This window comes from Aethalodelphis obliquidens, unplaced genomic scaffold, assembly GCF_003676395.1.
Source record: "Aethalodelphis obliquidens isolate GAN/ISIS:26980383/991018 unplaced genomic scaffold, ASM367639v1 scaffold40, whole genome shotgun sequence".
Lineage (NCBI taxonomy): Eukaryota > Metazoa > Chordata > Mammalia > Artiodactyla > Delphinidae > Aethalodelphis > Aethalodelphis obliquidens.
This window is the reverse complement of record NW_020837984.1, coordinates 17,637,772-17,647,545: the sequence shown is the minus strand read 5'-3', so window position 1 is coordinate 17,647,545 and position 9,774 is coordinate 17,637,772. Positions and strand designations below refer to the sequence as shown.

The 9,774-nt window shown below is 39.4% G+C and overlaps 1 non-coding gene across 1 annotated transcript; it reads left to right on the top strand.

Moving 5' to 3' along the window:
* Window positions 1–5,316: 5,316 nt before the first annotated feature.
* LOC113633672 (U6 spliceosomal RNA) lies at window positions 5,317–5,420 on the top strand. Its single transcript, XR_003438297.1, has one exon. It is a non-coding gene; the product is annotated as a U6 spliceosomal RNA (small nuclear RNA).
* The last annotated feature ends 4,354 nt before the right edge of the window (window positions 5,421–9,774 follow it).

Genomic DNA, 9,774 nt, shown 5'->3' with positions numbered 1-9,774 from the left:
GTAAGAGATGTGAAGATGGAAACAAGAGGCTGGAGGAAGGGGTCAGGAGCTAAGGAATGCAGGCATTGCCAAAACCTCTGAAATGCAAGGAAGTAGATTCTCCCCTAGAGCCTCCAGAAGGAACACAGTCCTGCTGATGCCTTGATTTTAGACCAGTAAAACTGATTGCAGATATCTGGACCCTAGAACAGCAAGGGAATACATTTGTGCTGTTTTAAGTCACAAAGTTTGTGGTAATTTATTGTACTGGCTATAGGCAACTAATAAAATATCCAACCTCAAATGTATTTGATTTATATTTTATAAATTTTGAAATTGCTGCAAACACTAAAAACTTTAAAATTTCATATTATAATCTGAATTTTTTTTTAATTGGAAAATTAGGCAGCACAATTCCCCATCAATATGGCAGAACTTACTCAAAACTTACCCGTTTCCTGCATCCCATCCCCACCCAAGAACACCATCAGTGTACCTCCCAATGTCTGGATTCATCTGTCTGAATTATAGCTTGTGCACAGCCTCACAAAACAGCCTCAAAAATGTGCTTTGGCACTGCCAGTGGGGGCCCCTCAGGGTCTCCATATTGAAGAGGAGATTCGCCCTGGAGTACTTCTGGCTGCCTTCCTGGCTCTCCTCCCAATTTCCTGTGGGTAACTGTTTTGACTAGTACATACCCACACCCTTGCCCAAAACTCTGGAGACTGCCTGGTCTGAATCATATTTGTTGAAAATAAACATTTTCCTAATCCACAAATAGTTTTGCATTGCCCTTAGTAGAAAATCCCAAATCCTTAAAGTGGCCCACAGGCTCCTGCCTTTCCCTCCTGCCATCCCACTCCATACTCAGGCCACACCAGCCTTTTCTTAATGTCATAAATGTTCCCAGCAATTCCCTACCTTGGGCCTTTGCACAAGCCCTTTCCTTTTTATGCAAACTGTTCTGGGATTCCTTTCTGCCTCTCATCTTTCTTGGGTCTCACCTAAGGCAATTTCCTCAGGGAAACCTTCCCTGACCAACCAAAATGAAGTCTAGCTATATTCCCTATACTATAGACTCCTACATATAAGCCCCCATAATACAGCCTCCCACATCCTATGCCATCCCTTCCCAGTGCTTACTGAAGTTTTCAGTTTTGTATTTTTGTGGTTAAGTATTTAATAACTGTTCCCTCGCGAGAGTTCCTCCCTCCGTGAAGACAGCTTCTTGAGAGGCTGTCTGACCCTCATTTGTTGAATCAATACATGAATGAAACGGAACCATTTACAAAGACACTTTTCCCCTCCATCCTCGGCAATATAAAATATGCAGAGAGTCTTACTGTTTTAAACCTTTTTTATTTTAAAATAGGATGTTGGATATATCTTTATAATTTGCCTAACTAAAAGGCCTAGGGCTTAAGTGTTTTTCTAAAAATAAATGAGAAGTTAGTCACCAAAGCTGAAGTCTAGCAGTATAAAGAAACTCTGGCACTTGGAGACCACAGCTCATCCTGGATGGGACTGAAGGTCTGAGTAACCCTCAGACTCTCAGCACAGGGCCAGTGAGACTACGGCTCCCCTTTCCTCAGCAGCCTGCAGCGCTCATGGCCTTTTCTCTGACATGCTGTGACTTCATCTCTATTAATGGATATTTAGGCTCCATCCCAAGTGGTTTGCTGTTTTAAAGCAGAAATGAACACCCTTTTACAATGTTCTTTGTGCATTTATGTGAGGATTTCCACAGTGTAAATTCCTTGAAATAGACTTGCCAGATTATAGGGATAACTTGTTTTAAATTATTGATAGATATTGCTGAATTGGTCTCTAAAAAGGCTTTGCCAGTTTATACTCACCCCAAGTGTATCCTTTTGCCCCCCACACTGGGTATCACTTTGTATTCATTTACAATTTTAAGCTACCAGTGAGGTTAAACTTTTTTGCATATGTTAAACTGCCCTTTGTATTTCCCTTGTGAACTGTTTATTCAAATTCTCTGAGCAGTTGAGATGCAACCCCAAATATAAAAGTAAACTCCTATATTTTATTCTATTACTTGAGTGGGGTTTTTAATGTGTAGATCTTTATCTGACATTTTTTTTATGAGCTGGAATTCTACCTTTGTATTTAATATTTATGACTTTTTTTTACAAGTGGGAAGTAAAGTTGTCCTTTTCTTACATATTTGAGATATCATCTTTATCATAGATTAAATCCTATGCACATGTAAGGCTATTTCTGGACTTTCTATTCTGTTCCTTGTGTGGCCTTGCATTCATGGCCATATCCACCTCCTCTGCAAGGGCATATGTGACAAACCCGAAGCCTCTGGAGCGCTTGGTGCTTGGATCCCTCATTACCACACAAACTGTGAGCGCTTCCCATCGCTCAGAATGGCTCCTCAGAATGTCATCGGTTGTTTCAAAGCTCAAACCTCCGATGAAGAGCTTCTGCAGCTGTTCGGGCTCTTTGGGAGACCCTGACTTAGACATGACGGCAGTGGAGCGGGGAGACATCAATGATGCTCACTTGGCGGCATCCATGGACAGAAAGCCGTCAAGTTATTTTAAAACCCACTGACTTTCAATTCTTCTACTTTCAAACTCCTTGAGCATTTTTATTTTAGGCATATCTTTTATTGATAGCATATATTTTCATTAAGTTTTTAAAAACTGTATCTGAAAGTATTTTCTTTCAGCTGGCAAGTCTCTCCCATTCAATTATTGTTATGCAGATAGATTTAGTTGTGTCATCTTTTATAGATTCAGATTGCTTTTTAATACCCCTTCGTTTTCCCTCATTTTGCTTTCTGGTCTGTGTTTTCTTTGTTGTTTCTCCCCAACCCCAACAATTTGAAAAATGTATAATTTTTAGAAATTAATCTTTATCTTTTTACTTATAAATAAATATCCTTAAGCCTGTGTAACTCCAAAGTCACTCCCCTTAGAAACCTAGATACCAACAGAACAAGACAAAAATTAGAGATACTGATGATCTAAACAATACAATTAATAAATTTGATCTATTAGGTATAATAGAACCCTACACCCAACAGAGAACTCACACTCTTTTTGAGCGCCAGAAGAACATTTAAACTGGCCGTGAAAGAAGCTGTAATAAATTTCATAGAATCAATATCATACAGACCATGTCATCTGCCCCTAATGCACTAAAATTAGAATAACAAAAGTCGTGCTTAAAAACATATGCCTCTTGCATTTTGCTGGTTCTGCTGTCCCCTCTGATCTCTTCTGCCTGCCCCTCCCTCATGGATTGCTAGGTGGCTGTGGGAAACTTGAAATTCTTCTCACTCTACACAGCGATTCAGGTTCTCTAGCCTCTCCTTGAAAACACAAACCAATGTAGCATTGCCCCTGTGGACAGCAATGAGAGCCTGTGGTAAGGAGATTCTGCACAGCTAGGGAGGCCAGGCAAGGCTGGACTGCATGAGAGATGCTGAAATGATATCAACAGAGGAGTAGGAGTTACCTTGGCAAAGAGGAGGAAAGAGTGTGCCAGGGAGAGGAAATAGCAGGTGCAAAGCCCTGTGGCAGGAAGGAGCAAGGTAAAATACAAGAGATGGAAAGGAGGCCGGCTTGACTAGGCTACTATGAGTCAGGGAGAGGCTGTACAGGTAGGTTGGCACAAGGTCATTTGGGCCTCACTGGCCAGGCTGAGGCTGGCTGCCCTTACTCTAAGAGCAATGAGAAACCATTATGATTGTTTTTGTTTTTAATTTGTTATTGTTAAATATAACACAAATTCAGAAAATCATATAAAGCAAGTGTATCATTTAATGAATTACTGTCAAGTAAACATCACAGGTGGGAGGAAACTAAGGAGACATGATGACCAAATGCAATGTGGGATCCTGGATTGGATCTTGGAAAAGAAAAAATGATGTTAATGGAAAAACTGGTAAAATCGGAATAAAGTCTGTAGTCTAGTTAATGATATTGTACCAAATGTTGGTTTCTTAGTTTGGATGAATGTACCTGTAAAATGTTAACATTAATGGAAGCTGGGTTAAGGATAAATGGGAACTCTCTGTACTAGTTTTGGAGCTTTTCTGTAAACCTAAAATTATCCCCAAAGTTAAAAAAAAATTAAGTTGACAAATACCAAAAACATCCTCAAATCCAGAAAATAATGTAATTTTAAAAAGCTAACCACCTCACATACTTTTGTAATACTTTTCTCCTGCTGTTTTTTGGTTTCATTTGACCATGTCTTCACATAACAATGATTTTGTAATATTTTCTAAAGATAGAATAAAAGTCTTTTCTCCTTCAGACTGTGCTACAAAGCTATAGTAATCAAAAGAGTATGGTACTGGCACGAAAGCAGAGATGTAGATCAATGGAACAAAATAGAGAGCCCAGAAATAAATTCATGCACTTACGGTCAGTTAATCTACAACAAAGGAGGCAAGAATATACAATGGAGAAAAGAGAGTCTCTTCAATAAATTGTGCTGGGAAAACGGGACAGCTACATGTAAAAGAATGAAATTAGAACATTTTCTCACACCACATATAAAAATAAACTCAAAAGGGATTGAAGATCTAAATGTAAGGTCAGAAACCATAAAACTCCTAGAAGAAAACATGGACAGAACACTATTTGACATAAATTGTAGCAATATTTTCTTTTTGGCTCTGTCTCCTAAGATAAAAGAAATAAAAGCAAAAAATAAATGGGACCTAATTAAGCTTAAAATCTTTTGCACAGCAAAGGAAACCATCCACAAAACAAAAAGACAACTTACTGAATGGGAGAAAATATTTACAAATGATATGACTGATAAGGGGTTAATATCCAAAATACATAGGCAGATCATACAACTCAACATCAAAAACAAACAAACAAACAACCCAATTAAAAAATAAGCAGAAGACCTGAACAGACATTTTTCCAGCGAAGAAATACAGATGGCCAACAGCCACATGAAAAAATGCACAACATGGTTAATCATCAGGGAACTGCAAATCAAAACCACAATGAGATATCACCTCACACCTCTCAGAACGGCTATCATCAAAAAGACCACAAGTAACAAATGTTGGTAAGGATGTGGAGCAAAGAGAACCCTCGTGCACTAAATGTACAAGTGAAAAGGTAAGTTGGTGCAGCCACTGTGGAAAATGGTACGGACGTTCCTCAAAAAACTAAAAACAGAACTACCATATGATTCAGCAATTCCACTCTTTGGTATATATGTGAAGAAAATGAAAACATTAATTTGAAAAGACATATGAACTCCCAGTGTTCATACAGCATGTTTACAATGGCCAAGATATGGAAGCAACCTAAGTGTCCAACAATATACGTACAGTGGGTGCTTGCTTCGGCAGCCCATATACTAAAATTGGAACGATACAGAGATTAGCATGGCCCCTGCACAAGGATGACACGCAAATTCGTGAAGCGTTTCATATTTTTTAGACATTTCTCCAAAGAAGATATACAGATTGCCAACAAACACATGAAAGAATGCTCAACATCATTAATCATTAGAGAAAGGCAAATCAAAACTACAACGAGATATCATCTCACACCAGTCAGAATGGCCATCATCAAAAAATCTACAAACAATAAATGCTGGAGAGGGTGTGGAGAAAAGGGAACCCTCTTGCACTGTTGGTGGGAATGTAAATTGATACAGCCACTATGGAGAACAGTATGGAGGTTCCTTAAAAAACTAAAAATAGAACTACCATACGACCCAGCAATCCCACTACTGGGCATATGCCCTGAGAAAACCATAATTAAAAAAGAGTCATGTACCACAATGCTCATTGTAGCTCTACTTACAATAGCCAGGACATGGAAGCAACCTAAGTGTCCATCGACAGATGAATGGATAAAGAAGCTGTGGCACATATATACAATGGAATATTACTCAGCCATAAAAAGGAATGAAACTGAGTTATTTGTAGTGAGGTGGATGGACCTAGAGACCGTCATACAGAGTGAAGTAAGTCAGAAAGAGAAAAACAAATACCGTATGCTAATACATATATATGGAATCTAAAAAAAAAAAAATGGTCAGAAGAACATAGGAGCAAGACGGGAATAATGATGCAGACCTACTAGAGAATGGACTTGAGGATACGGGGAAGGGAAAGGGTAAGCTGGGACAAAGTGAGAGAGTGACATGGACATATATACACTACCAAACGTAAAATAGATAGCTAGTGGGAAGCAGCCGCATAGCACGGGGAGATCAGCTCGGTGCTTTGTGACCACCTAGAGAGGTGGGATAGGGAGGGTGGGAGGGAGGGAGATGCAAAAGGGAAGAGATATGGGGACATATGTATATGTATAACTGATTCACTTTGTTATAAAGCAGAAACTGACACACCATTGTAAAGCAATTATACTCTAATAAAGATGTTAAATATATATATATACACAATGGAATACTACTCAGTTCTAAAAAAGAATGAAATTTTGCCATTTGCAACAACATGGATAGACTTGGAGGATCTTATGCTTAGTGAAATAAGTCAGACAGAGAGAGACAAATACTGTATGTTATCACTTATATGTGGAATCTAAAACATACAGCAAACGAGTGAATATAACAAAAAAGAAACAGACTCACAGATATAGAGATCAAACTAGTGGTTATAAGAGGAGAGGGAAGGGGTAGGTGCAAGATAGGAGTAGGGGATTAAGAGGTACAAACTACTATGTATAAAATAAATAAGCTAAGAGGATAGATTGTACAGCATAAGGAATATAGCCAATATTTTATAATAACTATAAAAGGAGTATAAACTTTAAAAATTGTGAATCACTATGTTGTACACCTGAAACTTATATAATCTTATAAATCAACTATATCTCAATAAAAATAAATAAACGAATTAATTTTTAAAAGGTCTTTTCTTCAAAATAACAGGTAAAACTAAAACCTAGTGTTTAAGGATCGCACTTGGGGGATGTGTTAGGGATGTACACGGCTCAGGTCCCCTCAAGGAAGGACATGTCTCATAAATTTCCTCCCACCTCTGATGGTTATCATGACCTCGACACTTTTGAAGGGTCCTACTCAGGTATTCTGAAGGATGCCCCTCAACTTGGATTTGTCTGTTGTCTTTCTCTTGTTTAGAAAGCAGCTATGAGTTTTTAGAAAGGCACAGAGGTGAAATGCCCTTATAGCGTTGGGAACATGCTAATCAATATGATTTATCACCAGGGATGTTGATCTAGATCACTTGATTAAGGTGGTGTTTGCCAGGTTTTGTCACTGTAAAATTTCCATTTTTCATACTCTATTCTTTGAAGGTGAGTCTCTGAGTCCAGTCACACACAAGGAGAGGGGAATTAAGTTCCACTTCTTGGAGGGGGCAGTATCTATTAGAATTCTTCTGTAAGGAAGAATTTTCTCTTCTCCTCATTTACTTATTTATTCATTCAATCATTTATTAATATAACTTTAGACTCATGGATATTTATTTTATTTTATGGGTTATAATCCAATACTATTGTGATATATTGTATTACTCAAATTGTTCCAGCTCTGGCCACTGGGAGTTCTTTCATGTTGGCGTCTGTGCTCTTTTGACACTACCCTTCTACTTCCCCTGCTTTTCTTCCTGAGGATTTCCTTGTTTTCTGGCTTTACAAAATCATACAAGCTCATCTTGTATTTTCCCTGCCCTAGTCCTAGAATCAGCCATTTCTCCAAAGAAATCTCCAGGGAAAGTCTGAGGATTGAAAAGAGAAGAGGGCTGAGAAATAAACCAATGTTAAGAAATGGGGGAGGAAGAGAAGCCCCTGAAGGAGACCTAGAAGTAGTGAGTGGAGGAAGAGGCAGGAGTAAACGCGTAGAAGAGCCCAGGGACTTCCCTGGTGGTCCAGCGGTTAAGACTCCCTCCGTGCTCCCAGTGCAGGGGGCCTGGGTTCGATCCCTGGTCAGGGAACTAGATCCCACATGCTGCAACTAAGAGCCCGCATGCCACAACTAAAAGATCCCGCATGCTGCAACTAAAGATCCCGCATGCTGCAACTAAGACCCGGCACAGCCAAATAAATAAAAATAAATTAAAAAAAAAAAAGAGCAGGCCCAGAGGCAGAGAGTGGGGTTGAGGGAGTTTGGAGAAGGGAGTGATTAATGCCAAAGAGAGGTCAAGTAAGATAAAGCCTGAAGGAGGGGCCTGGAATTTTGCAATCACAGATGGGGTAGGAGCTTGGAGAGCCTGGCTGCTGTGGTTTGGGGTGTGAATGAGGAAGAAGGGGATAAAGACGAGGAGGGTAAATCATCTTCAGGAAACCTGAAGGAAAGGAGGACATCGTACAGACTGATAGAGAGGGGGAGTTGTTGTTTTCTCTGTTTTTATTGGGAGAGACGAACATATTTATATGATGAGATGAAGGAACCAGTGGAGAAGAAACATAGAAATGAAGGAGGAGATGAAAGCTTAGGCTGCCCCAAGGCACAGAGAGGAAAATGGAGCACACAGGAAAACCTCTTTCTCTGAGATAGGAAAAATGCAGGTGGTCATAGGTTTGTAGGTTTGAGGTAGGAATCTGGGAATGAATATTCATGCACACTTTTTTTTTTTTTTCCGTACGCGGGCCTCTCACTGTTGTGGCCTCTCCCGTTGCGGAGCACAGGCTCCGGACGCGCAGGCTCAGCGTCCATGGCTCACGGGCCCAGCCGCCCCGCGGCGTGTGGGATCTTCCCGGACCGGGGCACGAACCCGTGTCCCCTGCATCGGCAGGCGGACTCTCAACCACTGTGCCACCAGGGAAGCCCTTTGCACACTTTTTATGTAAGACGCATTTTTCATTTCTCTTGGGCATATTTCTAGGAGTGAAATTGCTGGGTCATATGGTAGCTCCTATGTTTAACGATTTGAGTAACTGCCTAAATGTTTTCCAAAGCAGCTGTACCATTTTATATTCCCACCAGCAATGTATGAGGGTTCCAGAGTCTCCACATCCTGACGACACTTGTTATTATCTGTCTAGAGGGAGTGAAGTGGTACTTCATTGTGGTTTTGATTTGTATCTCCTTAATGAATAATGTTTTTGATACATTTTCGTGTATGTATTGGCTATTTGTATATCTTCTTTAGGGAAGTATCTATTCAAATCATTTGCCCATTTTTTAATTGGGTTGTCTTTATTGTTGAATTATGAGTTCTTTAAATATTCTGGATACTAGCCTCTTATCACATATATGATTTAAAAATCTTTTCTCTCATCCCATAGGTTGTCTTTTTACTTTCTTGATGGTGTCTTTTGAAGGACAGGAGTTTTTAATTTTCATGAAGTCTAGTTTATGTATTTTTTCTTTGGTTGTTTGTGCTTCTGGTATTGTATCTAAGAAGTCTTTGCCTAACCCAAGGTCATGAATATTTACTTCTGCATTTTCTTCAAAAAGCTTTATAGTTTTAGTGTTTATATTTAGGCCTATGATCTATTTTGAGTTAACTTTTGTGTATGGTGTAGCAAAGGGGTTCAACTTAATTCTTTTGCATGCAAATATCCAGCTGTCCTAACACCATTTGTTGAAAAGACCATTCTTTCCCTATGGAATGGTCTTGGCACCTTTATTGAAAAATCAGTCAGCCGTAAATACAAGGGTTTATTTCTGGAATCTCAATTCTATTCCACTGATCTATGTCTATCCTTATGCCAGTACCTCATTGTCTTGATTTGTAGTAAGTTTTGAAATCGGGAAGTGTGAATCCTCCAACTTTGCTTTTCGTTTCCAAGACTTGTTTGGCTATTCTGGGTCCCTTGCATTTCCATATGATTTCCTGGATCAGCTTGTCAATTT